The sequence below is a fragment of the Octopus bimaculoides genome, chromosome 5, assembly GCF_046866305.1.
Source record: "Octopus bimaculoides isolate indiv1 chromosome 5, ASM4686630v1, whole genome shotgun sequence".
Lineage (NCBI taxonomy): Eukaryota > Metazoa > Mollusca > Cephalopoda > Octopoda > Octopodidae > Octopus > Octopus bimaculoides.
This window is the reverse complement of record NC_142932.1, coordinates 72609621-72628107: the sequence shown is the minus strand read 5'-3', so window position 1 is coordinate 72628107 and position 18487 is coordinate 72609621.

Sequence of the window (18487 nt, the reverse complement as noted above, 5' to 3'; positions counted from 1 at the left end):
TAATACAGCAAACCACAGCACATACCCAAGGCGCACAGAGCTGCGCTCGGTAGTGAAGTGAAAGCACGTTATAAAAATAAAACTACTGAATAATAATAATAATAATAACATTCCTTCAGACTTCAAAACTGCTAATGTTATAGAAGAGTTCGAGCAGTTCTGAAGTCTGAGCTGAATGCTTATAATAAGGTGTTAGCCATAAATTCCTTAGCAGTCCCAGTTGTTCTTTATAGCTTCAATGTGCTTAACTGGAATACCAGTGAAATAGTCAGAATTGATAGAAAAATCCGCAAGTTACTGACTTGTAATAAGATGCACCATCCAAAGGCAGACGTGGATCGTCTTTACCTCCCCAGAGCTCAGAGAGGTCGAGGCTTGATCCAGCTTGAACTTACGTACAAAACCACCACAATCGGACTGGCCAAATACCTTGAAACAACCAACGATTGGATGCTGAAACTTGTTGAAAAACATGAAAGACCGAAAAGACTACTCTATTCTGAAAGAGAGCAAAAAATTCGCTACCGAACTCTTAGATACCCACCAGCTCGATCAGGTTGAAGGAAATGCGTCAACTGCTGCTGCAAAGAAAATAAAATTAATTGCAAAGACAAAAGCACATGAAATATTAGCTAGCAGATGGGAACAGAAACCTCTGCATGGCAAGTATGTGGCTCGTAGCAAACAAGCTGATGTCGACCAGAAACGCACGCATCAGTGGTTACGAAGTTCAGGGCTAAAAGCAGAGAGTGAAGGTTTCATATTGGCTGCTCAAGACCAAAGCTTATTAACCCGGAACTACCAAGCCAATGTGATAAAAAATGGAGCTGACCCAAAATGCCGATTTTGTAACGATGCGATTGAAACTATAGACCACCTAATCTCAAGGTGTAGAGTGTTAGCACCTGTAGAATATAAAGCAATACATGACAGAGTTGGCCAGTATTTACACTGGACAATATGTCAGCATTATAAAATCAAAACCGCTGACAAATGGTATCAACACGATCCTGAAGCTTTGACTGAGGGAGAAAGTGTGTCGATTCTCTGGGACTTCCCCGTACATACCGACAAGACTATAAAAGCTAATAAACCGGATATTATTATAAAAGATCAGACAAAGAAGACGTGTTTATTAGTAGACATGAGTATTCCCTCTGATCATAATATAGCGGCGAAAGAATTTGACAAGATCAGTAAATATAAAGACTTGCTAATAGAAATTGAAAAAAATGTGGCACCTCAAGGCGACTACCATACCAGTGATTGTAGGATCTCTAGGAATGATAAAAAAAGGTACTGAAATCTATTTGAAAATGATACCAGGCTTACCATCTCTACAGGAGGTGCAAAAAATCGTGCTAACTGGAACGACTCATGTACTAAGAAGAGCATTATCGCTGTGAAAACAACATCCATTTTTTTTTTCTTAAATACATGTTTTACCTATGAATTTGCGTGTGTAAATTGGGAATGCATACAACGTTTCTCTGCCCTAGGTGTACGGAAAACACTCGGCGAGAAATGGGAAAAAATTTGAAGAAAGAAGAAAAAAAACATAATAATAATAATAATAATAATAATAATAATAATAATAATAATAATAATAATAATAATAGTAATTATAATAACAACAACAATAACCATAATTCCTAATTTTGGCCTTAGGCCCGAAAAATCTGTAACCATTAGGTGTAGAGAGCAAAAAATAAACTCATCAAAGGTCGAATGTGTGGACCTATTTCGACTCCAAGTATTTTAATACACTCTACTTAATCTAGCGGTGGCATGAACTTAAAAATATCTCGCATACTCTCGCTGACACATATAAATATGTATTGTGTAATGTGTATACACACACATACACACATATATATATACACACGCATATATATATATATATATATATATATATATATATATACACATGTGTTTGCACTGTGTTCTGTATGTTTATTTGTGTATATATTATGTATTTTCTGTTTGTAGTTTGGTGTGTATTGTGTGTGTGTGTGTGTGTTTGTGTGTGTGTATGATTGTGTGTATATAAGCTTGTATATGTAGACATATATATGTATATGTATATGTGTATATGTATATATAAATGTACACACACATACACACACACATTATGTATGTATGTATGTATATATAATTAGCTGTGTATATTCTGCGAATATATTACTACAACTATCAATATATATTCTGAAGCTACTGCAACTTACCAAACATTTAAATAGGTTCCATTCCGGATATTTGAGCAGCATCATTAAAGTGAAGTTGAGATAACACAGCATTTGAACCTGCCAAGTTTGTCTGTAAGCAAAGGAAATAGAATTCTTGAAGATGTATTCTCTTTCCTATTGACGAGATTTTATTTTTATGTTTCAATCAGCATATCAAAGAAATCACTTCCTTGTTGTTCAGCCATGCATTGCTTATTGAAGATAACTTCATTTGCAGTTGTCTTCGGAAAACATATTCTATTTTAAATCATGTTTAAGTAATCTTTCATTTCCTGACGAATGTAATTCTTAACTTTTGACTTGCATAATCTTCACTGAAAGGTTCAACAGTTGTAGATCATTTATTTTTATCAGAGACAAGGCAACTATACATAAAATAAAAAAAAATAATGTTCGTTGAGCAGAATACAGTGTATTTCTGGTACTTATTGCTTCCATAGGACTCAAGAAGAAAACCATAACTTTGGTAATATATAAAATCTGAATAGACGATGTTCAAGCTAAATATTGGTTTCTTGTTTGAGATTAGGTACAAAATCAACATTTACTAACTGAGACCACTGGTGATTGAAATCAACTCCAGTATATTACCGGTATATATTTACTTGACCACAGGATACTATACATAAAAGTCAAATTCATCTGACAAGATTATAGTGTTAAATGAAAGAGTGTAAGTCATTTAGGTTTACAATCATCTCTTCGGACCCCAGCTTCTGAGTAATTACATCTTTTCAATCACCTTCTTCAATACAAAGCTACAAATGATTAATGTTTATTCAAAAGTTTATTCAAGGACAAATAATTAAAGAAATAATCAAGAAATAATTTAAAATGAGTTCATATAAATGCTATATTTTAGTAAAAGCTACTAAGAGCAGTAGTTTGGCAGAGGTATTAGAGGGGGATAAAGACGCATCAATATTTCCTTATCTATCTTTAAGTTCAAATCTCGAGAATTTCAGCTTCGTATTTCATCTTTTCTGGGTCGATAAAATAAGCTATTAAGGTCGATATCATTGATTATTCCCATTAAAATAACAAAAGTTATGGCCTTTTATCTATATTAGAAACTGACAGTCGCCAGCAAGAATGTGAAGATAAAACAACTCATAATATCTTTATCTTGTTTACATATTACCGTCATAAGTTTTCTTGTTTATATATTTCTATATTAAGACATAATAATTTAAAAGAATTGTCTTTCATCACTAATCGTCACTAGTTTTAGAATATTTATGTTGTATTACTGTATAAGATATTATCTTTGTTATATTACAATTTCCATATGACAATTCCCTTATTATAAAACAGATTAATATTTCTGTATATCTTTTATTACATTTTTATAAAGGAATATCTTTTTATTTTAAAGTTTATGTTCGAAACATTTGCTGTCAAATTGCTGCTTGCTTTTGGCTTTGAATTTAGCAGATAATATTTCTTGGTAAACTTACCATATTTTCGAATTAATTATTTAGAGTGATCGAAGTGATCGAATCGTCTGCGGTTATTAAAGCTATTGTTTTCAAATCATTCTTTATGTTTATTTATATTTATTTTCGTAACAGTAACGAAATACGTAAACATTATATCGAGCCTAAATAGCAGTGTTTAAATTCCTATAGGAAGATTATACTCTTACAAAGATATACACTAATATATATACATAAACAGATACACATGTACAGGCATGACAAAGTAGATTAAAAAAAACGCCAGCAACAATTCATGATTCTGCATGTTTCAGAAGTGCACAATCTCTCTAAGTTTTAAAATCTGTGTAACCAAACAACAGATCAAGCATTTGTCAAATGCCAGAGTGAAGAGCATTCAATATAATGACCATAGAGTTGAATTACGTATATTTTACAATTATAGAAAGCGTGTCAAACCAATGTTATTACTTATATCAAGTGCGCTAAATGAGATTGAATATCTGAGGTAAGACATGTTGAAATTACCCAACATTTTGTCCTGAACTGAAAGAACTGTTCTCAAATATATTGGCGTTAGAATCGCTATAGAAGTTTTGGGTGTCCGTCTAGATCTGAGTAATGTACAAGCCGTCAGAAAATCAAGTATAAAACGCGTTTACATGTTCAAGTAATGCTACTCGCCTGTAGTCTTTTATAATAGTGAATCATTTGTAACAAAAATTATATAAAAAAGAAATTCAGAAATTTATTCTTGAATCCACCCATCATATTGAACTTGGAAAAAGCAGCATACTACACATATAGAGAAACAACCAACGGCAAAATAAAATGCATTCACGATTTCTCTAACTAAAGAAAATTATAAATAATCTAGTTCATTGGTGGCACAAGAGGTAGCTGGAAAACGACAACTCTGAACATTGCGAGAAACAAATGCTCATCTATTATGATCATATTCAAAGAGGTAGAGGCCAAGAAAACATTATTATGGAAGGAAGAGTAGAAAGTAGTAGATCAAGTGGCAGGCAAAGAACGCAATGGATGGACAATATCACGAGCTGGTTGGACAAGAGTAACAAGGTAGCTGAATGACTCGTGATTAATCAGGAAGAATGCTATTGTAGTGTCATCAATGCCCTTCAGACATACGATAGGCGTACGATGCATGGCAACGACAAGTTCCTAACATATTGGACAGAACTCCTTAACTATAAACTAACAAAATAATCGTTAAAGAACACTCCAATTATTACAATGAAACATTTACAAAACAACGGCACAGAGAAACTTAAATACAATAATAAGAACATAATAAAACCCCTAATTCAACAAAGGAAGTAAAATCCTCGATAGCTAAATCATTCTCTGACCATGACACAAACACTTCCCTCCACTCATAACTATCACAAAATTGTAGATAAAAATACATAAAATCTCATATTTTGTAATTCATAACTCCTTATAAATAACGGAAATCTCAAACAACAAACTCAATCAAGAACCCGATCATCTCACTAAATAAAACAGTAAGTGTACTAACCGAAATACATGCCTTCCTTTTGAAAAAGGCTTTACTAACGAAATACTTTTATGCATAATAGTACATACAAATACTACCGAATCATCATTTCTCTGACCATTCTCCGTTCATTGGCTTTCTTCCCACAAATCATCCTTCATTTTTATGATTCAATAGTGTTTATAATAGATCAGATTTATTGCAAATCCTTGCAAAGAACATTTAACTAACACATAGCTTGCCAATAACAAACCAAATAAGAAAACAATTACATCGCTACCTAAGTAACTATGAACAACAAACTCTCCTCTAACCCTTACATTCTGAAATAATTCTGTCATGTAAACACCGATCTAATGAGTCATTAAAAGACTGTACATCCGCAAACATTTTGCAGTAATTCCTCCTGGGAGATACCAAAACAATTAAAACCTTAAAATACCGTAAAACCTTAAAATTCAAAATAGATAGCTCTTTTACAATTTCCAAGTAAATTATGACGTTCTCTGAACCATTTATTTACTTTTAAGATAATGATAGACAGTATCTCTCTTTCTCTCTCTCTCTCTTTCTCTCTCTCTCTCTCTCTCTCTCTCTCTCTCTCTATATATATATATATATATATATATATATATATATAGTTAATGCCCTTATATAAATTATATATATTTATGGAAAAAAATGATGAGTTTTTTTTCATTATGAGGTTTTTTCACGCTGACTACTTGATAAATTCTTATAAAGATTTTATCCTATATTATATTATATTATATTATATTATATTATATATATATATATATATATATATATATATATATATATATATATATATATATATTTACCTTTAGAAATACAATTTTATATTATATTTTGCAACGAATTTATATCATTCTATTATATCTGAATTAGCTTGCAACATGGAGGCCTTATATACTAGCGTATATTTTGGGATAATTATGATGTATATTTAGTAGAATTGGATGTTTGTATGTGTGTATATTCACGCACGCACGTACGCACATACACATACACGGGTTCATTCCCACTGCGTGGCATCTTGGGCAAGTGTCTTCTACTATAGCCTCGGGCCGACCAAAGCCTTGTGAGTGGATTTGGTAGACGGAAACTGAAAGAAGCCCGTCGTATGTATGTATATATATATATATATATATATATATATATATATATGTGTGTGTATATGTTTGTGTGTCTGTGTTTGTCCCCAACATCGCTTGACAACCGGTGCTGGTGTGTTTACGTCCCGTAACTTAGCGGTTCGGCAAAAGAGACCGATAGAATAAGTACTAGGCTTCCAAAGAATAAGTCCTGGGGTCGATTTGCTCGACTAAAGGCGGCGCTCCAGCATGGCCGCAGTCAAATGACTGAAACAAGTAAAAGAGTAAAAGAGTACGTATGTATGTATGTATGTATGTGTGTATATATAAATATTTGGATATTTATAATATATATTATACATATTATACCCATCAGTAAAGCCTGATAACCAGCTTTTCGGTTATCAGCTGGTTATCAGTAAAGCCATTATCCTGTAGAGCCTGATTATAATATGGGATAACCTTTTTGGAATAATTCTTTAGAAGAAGAAAAGCAAGTGATCCAACAGCAGATGTTCGGAATTAAGTTTGAAAATACAATAGGTATATAACAGGACTCCTTATTAATACATATATATAAGGTTCTCATTCGTCATATTGAAGGGATAATGGCAATTGGCTTTGAGATCTACGTACTAGTTAAGTGAGTTACCTTAGTGTTAATAGAGATTTTAAGTCCAGAAGAGTTGAAGGTAGAAATTGATTGCTTTCTAAAGGAACCCATAAGTGTTTATCACAATTGTGTTATACTTCTAAAACACCGTCCCCGTATGTACCGATGCTATGGTTGGGGAATTTCGAATTATGATAGTTTAATATGTATGAACCAACCAAATCACATATATCTGCGTTACCATACGAACCCACTGGGACATCAAATAGTTCACTTTGATCAGATTTTTTATCCAAATAGATCCATCACTAAATAATAGTGCCTTACGTGCGTGCATAATGAGCTCTGGTTATAAACGAACGTGCAAAACCTCAATGCATTATGCAATAGTGATTCAGATATCGACAGGTAGAAATCCACAGTATCAAACTGTGCGAATTTCGCTTTGTTTTATTGTGGATAGATTTGAACCAACATATCATCAAGAATCTGTTAGTCCATAGCAATATGTTTGACGGTTCCTTAATTTTATTTATGTTAAAATTTGTTAGCTTACTGAAGCTAGTTCAATCTTAACAGCCTGCACTTTGGTATATCATGTAAGACAGGTTTATGATTCTTCAGTGAAAGGAGTACCTTCCTCTTGGCGTGACATTCAGTTCTTTTATCTCTATGAAACCACATGTTAATAGAATTATAAGTATCTTTATCAGATTTCTTATATTTATCCGTAATACTATTAATTAATAATTCATTACCCATATCTTTATCAACTCCGTATAAATTCTGAAAATACAAACTCACTGTTAGAGTTCATAAATAGTCGTATATCTTTAACTAGTTTAGATTGAAACTGATTAGACCAAAGGGTACTTATTAAAATTCATCAGAAAATCGGTCTCGAACGGGACAAGGTCTTTGACATGTGCAGGAATTTCTGTGATATAATATATCGAAATGTGCAGTGGCTTTTATAGGTAATTCTCAGTGTAACTGTAAGGCTCTCTATCGTGTCTAGTTTTCTATTTTTTTTTATGAGCAACCTAAAGTAAACATCGTTAGGTGGTGTAGGACGTCTTTAAACATGACATCTTCACACATGACATAGTTATGAGAAACATGAATTAACGTTAAATTGAAGAATTAGTCAATACCTTCCGTAGAGTACATGTTTATTATACTTTAACCAGGAGAGAGTGGTAGTGACTTCGCAGTTGCAGTCTTCGTCTGTCGAAGGCTAATCGGCGAACCTTCGTAGTCATAGTCATCCTTCCTTGTATAAAAGTTTGGTGTATGTATGTATGTATGTATGTATGTATATGTAATGAAGGTATATATATATATATATATATATATATATATATATATATATATATATATATATATATATATATATACACATACTTATAAACAAACCCGAAGGATTTGTAAAATACGGTGACAGAACGACTATGGAAGTCAACTGCTTATATATAAAAATGTCGCTTTAAACTGGCGTATATACTCTTTTTTCTTTTACTCTTTTACTTGTTTCAGTCTTTTGACTGTGGCCATGCTGGAGCACCGCCTTTAGTCGAGCAAATCGACCCCAGGACTTATTCTTTGGAAGCCTAGTACTTATTCTTTCGGTCTCTTTTGCCGAACCGCTAAGTTACAGGGACATAAACACACCAGCATCGGTTGTCAAGCGATGTTGGGGGGACAAACACAGACATACAAACACATACACACATACATATATATATATACATATATACGACAGGCTTCTTTCAGTTTCCGTCTACCAAATCCACTCACAAGGCATTGGTCGGCCCGAGGCTATAGTAGAAGACACTTGCCCAAGATGCCACGCAGTGGGACTGAACCCGGGACCATGTGGTTGGTAAGCAAGCTACTTACCACACAGCCACTCCTACGCCTATATATATATTATTATTATGATATATCATTATATATATATATATATATATATATATATATACATACATACATACATATATATATATATACATACGTATATCTATATGCATGTATATATTATACACACACACACACACTCACTCTCCCCCCACACAAACATACACACCCCCTCACTCTCTCTCTCTCTCACACACACACACACGCACACACACACATACAGGTATATATATATATATATATATATATATATATATATATATATATATATATATATATATATATATATATACGTATAATATTTTAGGAAAGTTTGTTCTTGATATAGTTACAGTTTTTGAAACATATTTTTCTAAAATTAAAAAAAATTACGAGTTTTAAATACCGTTCAGCGGTGGGGTTTCTGCTAGTGTATGTTGAATTGAAAAATTGTAATGCGGAAACAAATTGTGGAGTATGTAAATTGTATTATATACATTTGTGAATGGCAGTGAATATTGAAATATAACATTTTTATGTAATGTTGTTATAAATAGATGTAGTGTAAACTTTTGCACAAACATTCTGAAATATCTAACACTTTATAATAACTTATTTTAATGAAACCAATTCAATAAAGGCAGCAGAGAATATGAGAGAGGGTAAGAGAGAGAATGAGGAGAAAAACAGAGACAAAGACAGAGAGACAGAGAGAGGGACAGAGAGACAGACAGAGATAGAAAAAGAGAAGGGGAGAGAGAGATCATCGCTAGGAAAGAAAATGAAAGTATAACAGTGTATGCAGACGAAGTATAAATATGAAACTCTATACTTAAATCTCAGTGTATATGTTCAACATTTAATCATTTAAATGTATATGTATATAAATTTATGGATCATTTTCCTTTTAAATAAATTCTCCTTAGTATGAAGGACAGGGCAAGCAAGATATTGCGGGTATCTGTGAGTATGTATCACTTATGCATACGTGTGTGTGTGTGTGTGTGTGTGTGTGTGTGTGTGTGTGTGTGTGTGTGTGTGCGTGTGTATGAACGGTTGATATCCGTAGGGATGACTGATGCCGAACCTATCGATCTAAGCCTATTTCCCAGACGTTCGTCTACTTAACAATTCAACAAAATGCCCCTTATAGCATCATAAAATATTAACATCTATTTAACATTTGGCACATTGAATTTTCTCTAGAACTGTTTCCCGTGCCCCTGTCCTGTTACTAAAGGGGAGAAAGCTCATACGTAACATAATTCACCTACAGTGTCCTAATGGTTAATAAAACAAAAGGTAAAATCATGTTGCTGATATCAGACTTCACAACTAACCGTCAACCCATTATCACGTCTGGACTAAAAATTTGGTTTCCTAGATAAATTAAATTTTTCTCACTGATTTGTTTGACTCATGTGAATGTGATCATGCAAATACGCCCATTTGTAATGTCTATATCCAATGTTCTTTAAGTAGTTTTGCCATAGTGTTTTATACACAATTCAACATGTGTCATTATAGTTAACCAGAATGACACAGAAGGAGTAAATAATATTGCATGTAGGATAACGATCCTTTCCGAGCCACAAAGACTCATAGGGCCGCTTTCTCGATTTCCGTGGCGAATATATGCCTCACTTGGACGGGATTCCGGGTTGTCGCAGGGTTTTTGCCAGCTGAGTGGACTGGCGTATTTTGCTAAAGGACACAACGCGTCGTCCGATACAGGAATCGAAACCACACTCTTATAATCATGAGTTCAACACTCTGAAAACTAAACCAAGCGGCTACGCATAGGTGTAATATTATTATGTAATGTGGTAAGACTGATTATTTTGAATTCAAATGAAAAATATGTAAATTGAAGTAATAAAAAGACTTGCTCGCTCCATTTTTTTTATTTGTCATGATACACACACACGCACATCCACACCCACCCACAAGCATACATTTATGTATCTATGCATGCATGTGTGTATAAGTGTGTATGTATATATATTCATATATGTATATATATATACATATATATATATATGTCTATGTGTATATACATACATGTAGAAAAATTATATTTTATAACGATGCGTGTGTTTGTGTGTGTATATATATATATATATATATGCTAAACTATAATGTTGTATCCAATATAGATTAAATAAAAATATATGCTGCACTAAGCTACACGGGAATGCATGTATAAGCTTATGTTTCTTATTTTGTTTACATTTGTGTGTGTTATTCAACGATATTATTTTTAAAATAAGATTTAATATAGATTGTTAATTATATTTAAATTATCGGACCAGCATATTCAAGTTTTTTGTAGCTTGTATAACTTTAAGTTACATATTATATAAATATTTATAGTTGTGTCAATAAATATATATACATATTTAAATTTATATTTGTAAATTTTGGTTTGTTTTCATTTATATACTTTACAGCAAATATGTTTTCATTCTTATAAAATCTTTTTGTTGGTATTTTAATATACCATATTATATACCATATTACATACTGGCAGACACGGTATGCATCAGCCCTTTCACCCTTCGTTCATTCCACTCTTCGTTCTTTCGTTCCCCCTCGCTCACATTTCCTTGCCTTCTCTTCCGCCACTTTTCACTTCACTGAATCCCTGTAATTATTTCTCGCCCTTCTTAATTTTTTTGTCCCTCTGCCTCTCTCTCTCTCTCTCTCTCTCTCTCTCTCTCTCTCTCTCCTCTTCCCACGTGACCGGCGTTCGGCCCAGACTGATCTTTCTTTCTTTGCCGACCGTTGTGCGTGCAACATCGATATTCCTCCCTGTTCCTGTGAAATCCTGTCCCCTGCCGTAAGGCCTTATTTCCACACACGCCAGCTTAATTTAATTCGTTCTTAGTCGAAAGACACCTGTTGTTATCTCCTGTTATTATTTTAATTGTATTTGTGTAACATTGTTCGTTTTTTTCTGTCCTTGTTTTTGTATACATTCGCTGCTTTCTTCCAATGAATCTGATGTTCTTAGCTTAGTTTTTCCTTGGGGCTGGCCAGATTGGAGCAATATCGAGTATAACCAGCCGAAATTGCAAAGATAATCGGATCTGGATCTCGACTGATGAAAGAAAACTACGAATGACCTGTCCTTGTTTTCATTGTATCGTCTATCTGGACGTTTTGTTGTCCCTTCCTTTCTTGTATCACCTGTGTGGATGTTTTGCGTTCTTGTCCCATTTTGTATTATATATATATATATATATATATATATATATATATATATATATATACATACATACAGAAATAATTTTTTTTAATTCTCAAAGGCGACATAATGCTAATAAATAGCGTGATCAGGATAAATTATCCATACATTGCAGAAAAATACGTTACCGGCCAGCCATGAGATAATCACTAGCACATTGGAGACTGTTAACAAGATATGTTGCAGCATGTTTGGGAGGAGGTGAACGACTGACCGATTTGACGTGTGCCGTGTCTTAGGCGGTGCATATATTGAACATTTGTGAAATTGTTCATGGAATTCACATGACTTTGAATTTCTCATTCAACTCTGGAGGAGTAAATCGTATGTTGATAAACATTAAGCCTGTTTAGTTTCATTTGCTTTGACTGTGTAGTAAAATATAATATATATATATATATATATATATATATATATATATATATATATATATACATGATATATAATATATATAATATACTAATATACATATATATATATATACATACATATATATGCATATATACATGTAAATATATATGTATTATATCATATATATATATTAAATATATACAAAGTGTTTCAGAAAATTTGATATCATTTGAGATGTAAATATCACAAAAACTACACAGTCAAAGCAAGTGAAACTAAACAGGCTTAACGTTGAGCAACATAAAAGTTACTCCTCCAAATTTGAATGAGAAATTCAAAGGTATGTGGATTCCATGAGCGATTTCACAAATGTTCAATATATGCACCGCCTAAGACAGCGCACGTCAAGACGGCCATTCAGCTCATCCCAAACATGCTGCAGCATATCTTGGTAACAGTCTCCAGTGTGGTAGTGATTATCTGCTTGAGTTTCTCTAAGTTTGCAGGAAGAGGTAGAACATGAACCTGGCCCTTCAAATAGCCCCAGAGAAAAAAATCGCAAGGTGTCAGGTCAGATTAACATAGCGGCCATTTCAAAAGCACATTGTCTTCATCACCAGTACACCCGATCTATCTCCATCACAGCCAGTGAGGTGGAGCCCCGTCCTGTTGAAAAAGGAAGTCGTCATATGCATTTGCAATGATCTCATCCATTAGCCAGTTCTGAAGCATTTGCAGATAAACATCGCCGTTTATATTTCTCTCAAAAAAAAAAATGGGCCTTCCTCTTTGAATTCTTTGTGTCATGTCCAAATCTGCATTGTCGTTGGTGACTTTTTAGAGAACTTTCTCACAAATGCATGCTGCACAGTCTTGTTTGAACTGTGTTCGAACATACGCCAACATACAAAACGCGTTTTCTCTTCTAGTAAATGCCATTTCTACACCTGAAAAGATAAATATATCAAACATTAAACATACAATTTTGACCTGTTTCTACACATGCTGTTAAAATTTGAAGTCATGTTATCAAGAACTGGCAAAGTTATTAGATTGCGAAATGATATCAAATTTTTTGAAACACCCTGTATATGATGTATTATATATATATGATATAATATATATATATATATATATATATATATATATATTATATATATATGATATAATATATATATATATATATATATATATATATATATATATATATATATATATATATATATATATATAGGGTGCCGTGAATAAATTGTCATCTAAATTACGCGAAAAAGGAAAATAACACTGACATCTCATTTTAACATACATATTTACTAAAATTACATAAAAACATCTGGAAATACTAAAGAGTAAATTTATTCAATAAAATCGCCATCGGCATCAACCACGGCCTCCACACGACTTTAGTGTCCTGCAACCCTTCTGGACGGTCACCTTCTTTGTTGAATGCTGCCATAATCCTTGCTTTTAGTTCATCTTTGGCGTTACAAGGAGTTTTTTTGTCTCTCGCTCAACTGCGTCCCACTCATAATAATCGACGCGTTTGTAGTCTGGAGTGTTACGTGACGAAATGTTAGGGGTAATGTGGTTGCTGAAATTGTCTGTCAGCCATGGCAGGGTTCTCTTGCTTGCGTGGCATGGTGCAGAGTCCTGTTGACAGACATAAGGTCTTCCAGCAGCTACTCTCTTGACCCAGGGCAGTACTACCACCTTCAGACACTTGATGTATGCCTCCATATTGAATGTGAGGCCGTGTGGAAAGTTGAATGGAGGCATAACTTCGCCATTATTAGTGATCACTCCGAACATCATAATGTTGACTGGATGTTTGATTTTTATCACACTCGGTACTTGTTTTGAGGACACAGATTGACACTCAACAGTGTGGATTTTTTGTATTGGATCTTCCGGTGCGAATGTCAGGCAGTACAGTATGTCCTTTCCAAATTTCTGGCAGAATGAATTGCGTCATGGTGTTGTGTTTCTCACAGACGGTGCCCAACTGACTTTACTATACTGTTTAGTCGACAAAATGAAAAAACAAAAACAATGCACATGCACGAAATTGAAAATGTAAAATGGCGACAATTTACCCATTGTACGCTGTACATATATGATATATATATATATATATATATATATATATATATGTTAATTCTCTAAATGAAGTATTAACAGTAACTGCACGATAAAGTGTAGTATATTGCCACTTAAGTGTGGCTGACCCCTAGGGGTGGATGTTACTGTTGCTTTTAGCCCCAGGAGGACATCTCCTCCAGCTGGCTTATCGACACACGACAGTGTCCTGTTTGCCAAGGGAGTTATCCCTCTCACCTCGACCAGCAGCACGAACGTATCCGGATTTCAGGGTTATTTCCCTTCGTCGGCGTTCGACAGCTGATGACCTTGGTGAGAGAGACAAAAACCTGGCAAACCTTATATCTTCTTTTCCAGTGACATTCTTCACTGATATTGAAAAGGTGAAAACAAGCAATGTTAATTCTCTAAATGAAGTATTAACAGTAACTGCACGATAAAGTGTAGTATATTGCCACTTAAGTGTGGCTGACCCCTAGGGGTGGATGTTACTGTTGCTTTTAGCCCCAGGAGGACATCTCCTCCAGCTGGCTTATCGACACACGACTGTGTCCTGTTTGCCAAGGGAGTTATCCCTCTCACCTCGACCAGCAGCACGAACGTATCCGGATTTCAGGGTTATTTCCCTTCGTCGGCGTTCGACAGCTGATGACCTTGGTGAGAGAGACAAAAACCTGGCAAACCTTATATCTTCTTTTCCAGTGACATTCTTCACTGATATTGAAAAGGTGAAAACAAGCAATGTTAATTCTCTACAGGACACAGTCGTGTGTCGATAAGCCAGCTGGAGGAGATGTCCTCCTGGGGCTAAAAGCAACAGTAACATCCACCCCTAGGGGTCAGCCACACTTAAGTGGCAATATACTACACTTTATCGTGCAGTTACTGTTAATACTTCATTTAGAGAATTAACATTGCTTGTTTTCACCTTTTCAATATCAGTGAAGAATGTCACTGGAAAAGAAGATATAAGGTTTGCCAGGTTTTTGTCTCTCTCACCAAGGTCATCAGCTGTCGAACGCCGACGAAGGGAAATAACCCTGAAATCCGGATACGTTCGTGCTGCTGGTCGAGGTGAGAGGGATAACTCCCTTGGCAAACAGGACACAGTCGTGTGTCGATAAGCCAGCTGGAGGAGATGTCCTCCTGGGGCTAAAAGCAACAGTAACATCCACCCCTAGGGGTCAGCCACACTTAAGTGGCAATATACTACACTTTATATATATATATATATATATATATATATATATATATATATATATATTACTCTTTTACTCTTTTACTTGTTTCAGTCATTTGACTGCAGCCATCCTGGAGCACCACCTTTATAGTCGAGCAAATCGACCCTAGATCTTGTTCTTTGTAAGCCTAGTACTTATTCTATCAGTCTCTTTTGCCGAACCGCTAAGTTACGGAGACCTAAACACACCATCATCGGTTGTCAAGCGAATAAGAGAGATAGAGTGAGTGAGTGAAGGTGTGTATCATGATGACTGATGTCCCCTTGTTGCTAGCGAAATGGTATGTGTTGACTGTCTGAGCAAACACGTTGCTTTCAAAGGCGGATCAAACAGGTCAAAAAGATTACAAAAATAGTCAGATTACAAAAATCTCTAAGTATGTGGTTAGGTGTGAATGCATGCTGCTGGGACCTGTTTCATCTCTCTCCAATATATACAGTGTGTTTAAACACTGCACTTCCATAACAGATGTTACCTACGGGCAAATAACGCAGTAAATTTCCTTTTCAGCAATGTATTTACATTAAGTATGATACATAATTTGAGAAATTTTAAAAGAAACCTTTAACTGATTATTTTTCAATATCTTTTCAAAGCAAACATAAAAAACAATTTACTACACACACATACAAACACACACGCACACTAAGTTAAACATACGAAAATAATTGTACACCGACCAATGCACAAACATAGTCACATAAAAAATATGAATCACTGACAATAGGTCATAATTATAGAACACACGAATAAATATTGTCAGCTTCCTTTATATTCTTCTCTCTTACCTCCATAAATTCAATATAAAATTAAATACACTTGCGACGCTACTGTTTACATTCAACATCCCCCGACTTTCTCACAACTTTAATTTAATTTCTTTACCAATTCACTTTACCCTCAATAACATTTAACCTTATATATAAGAATTTCATTCCCTTATAATAGTTTTCTGTTATTTATAGATTTTACACAATTTAAAAATGTTTGTTTCCTTTCCCTATCTTTCTGTGTGTGTGTGTATATACACACACAAACACATATATATATATATATGTACATATATATATATATATATATATATATATATATATGTACATATATATGTATATATAAATATATATATATATATATATATATATATATATATATATATATGTGTGTGTGTGTGTGTGTGTGTGTGTGTGTGTGTGTGTGTGTGTGTGTAAATATCTCTATCTATCTATCTATCTATATAACAACCCGTTAGCCAGCAACAAACAACGCATTCATTGATATCGCTTTCTGACCTAATTCCACCCAACACTGGAATCACCTTATTTGGCACCACTATCTGACCTGATTCCACTCAGCCCTACTGTTGCAAGTCAAGTTTCACAGTAACTTTAACAACAACAACAAGATCAACAACAACAACAACAGTCTACTACTACTACTACTACTACTACTACTACTACTACTACTACTACTACTACTACTACAATAGGACCACTGACCAATGAGCCTGCCAATATATAAAAACTTCTACTATGCCCACGTCAAAAACCCCGTAGTTACCATTCTGAAGGTAACTGTAGATTTGGCCCCAGCGGCATCAACAACAAGGGACACTGATTTTTTCCATCCTACCTTATGTCGTAGACTTGTTAAAGGCACCTATCCATATAGTATAACTGGAAAAAACTGCCCTCACCTTCACCCCAAACACTGTCCTAAATACAGAGTCTATGGCCCTGATCCTAAAAATTGGTGCACAATCGCAATGGATGCATCTTCTTTCATTCGAAACTGTGCCAACATTCTGTGTCACTTAGGATGTGCTTGAACCCAGAGTGCAACCACCACCATGTGAAGGGCACAAAACGATCGAAAAATAAATATAAACGGCAACAGAGGAGACCTACAACAAAAAAAAAAAATCAAACCACACTTCACCTCCTACAACCAAACAATGAAGACAGAACTATAGGAAAGCCATAACACCAAATAACATAAGCATGAACAATGTATCATCTGACCAAGTGGCAAACCAAAGAGGCAACTCTTTTTTACTACCTTATCTAGAAAATATGAAGGCCGACTTAAGTCAGGAGATCCAACAAGCTATCAGCAACCATTTATGCAAAATACAAGGAACACACACTCACCACCATCTAAAAAATCACACACACAGCTCCATAAAAAAACTACCCTCACTGCTACCTCTGAACAATATAACACATAACACTGAGCTCTTAGAACAATACAAACATCAAACTACCGTTGCCTCGACATTCCTGTTAAATATACGTGGCATCAAACCATCACTCGCTGCCCAAAAATGGGAAGATCCCATACATAGAGAGTTGGCTGGCCGAAACGGCACATTGCATCCCTTTCTTTATCCTTTCTGAAACTTACTTAAACAGTACTCATATGGATGCGGAGGTGAAAATAAAAGATTTCACCTTCATCCGTGCAGATCGCACAGACCGAAATAAAGCCATCTTTGTCCATGACTCCTTTTCAGTTGATGCTAAGGACGTATTTTCCAATGGCTATTGTGAATCCATATCATTATTCAACAAGGCCAACGACAAAATTATTGTTGGTCTTTACAGGCCTTACCAAGCACCTGTAAAGTGCTTAGAAGAATGCCTCAACAAAATCAAGTCCTTCCTTCAAAAATACAACTCCAGAAACATACTAGTGACGGGTGATTTTAGCCTCCCTTATATAAACTG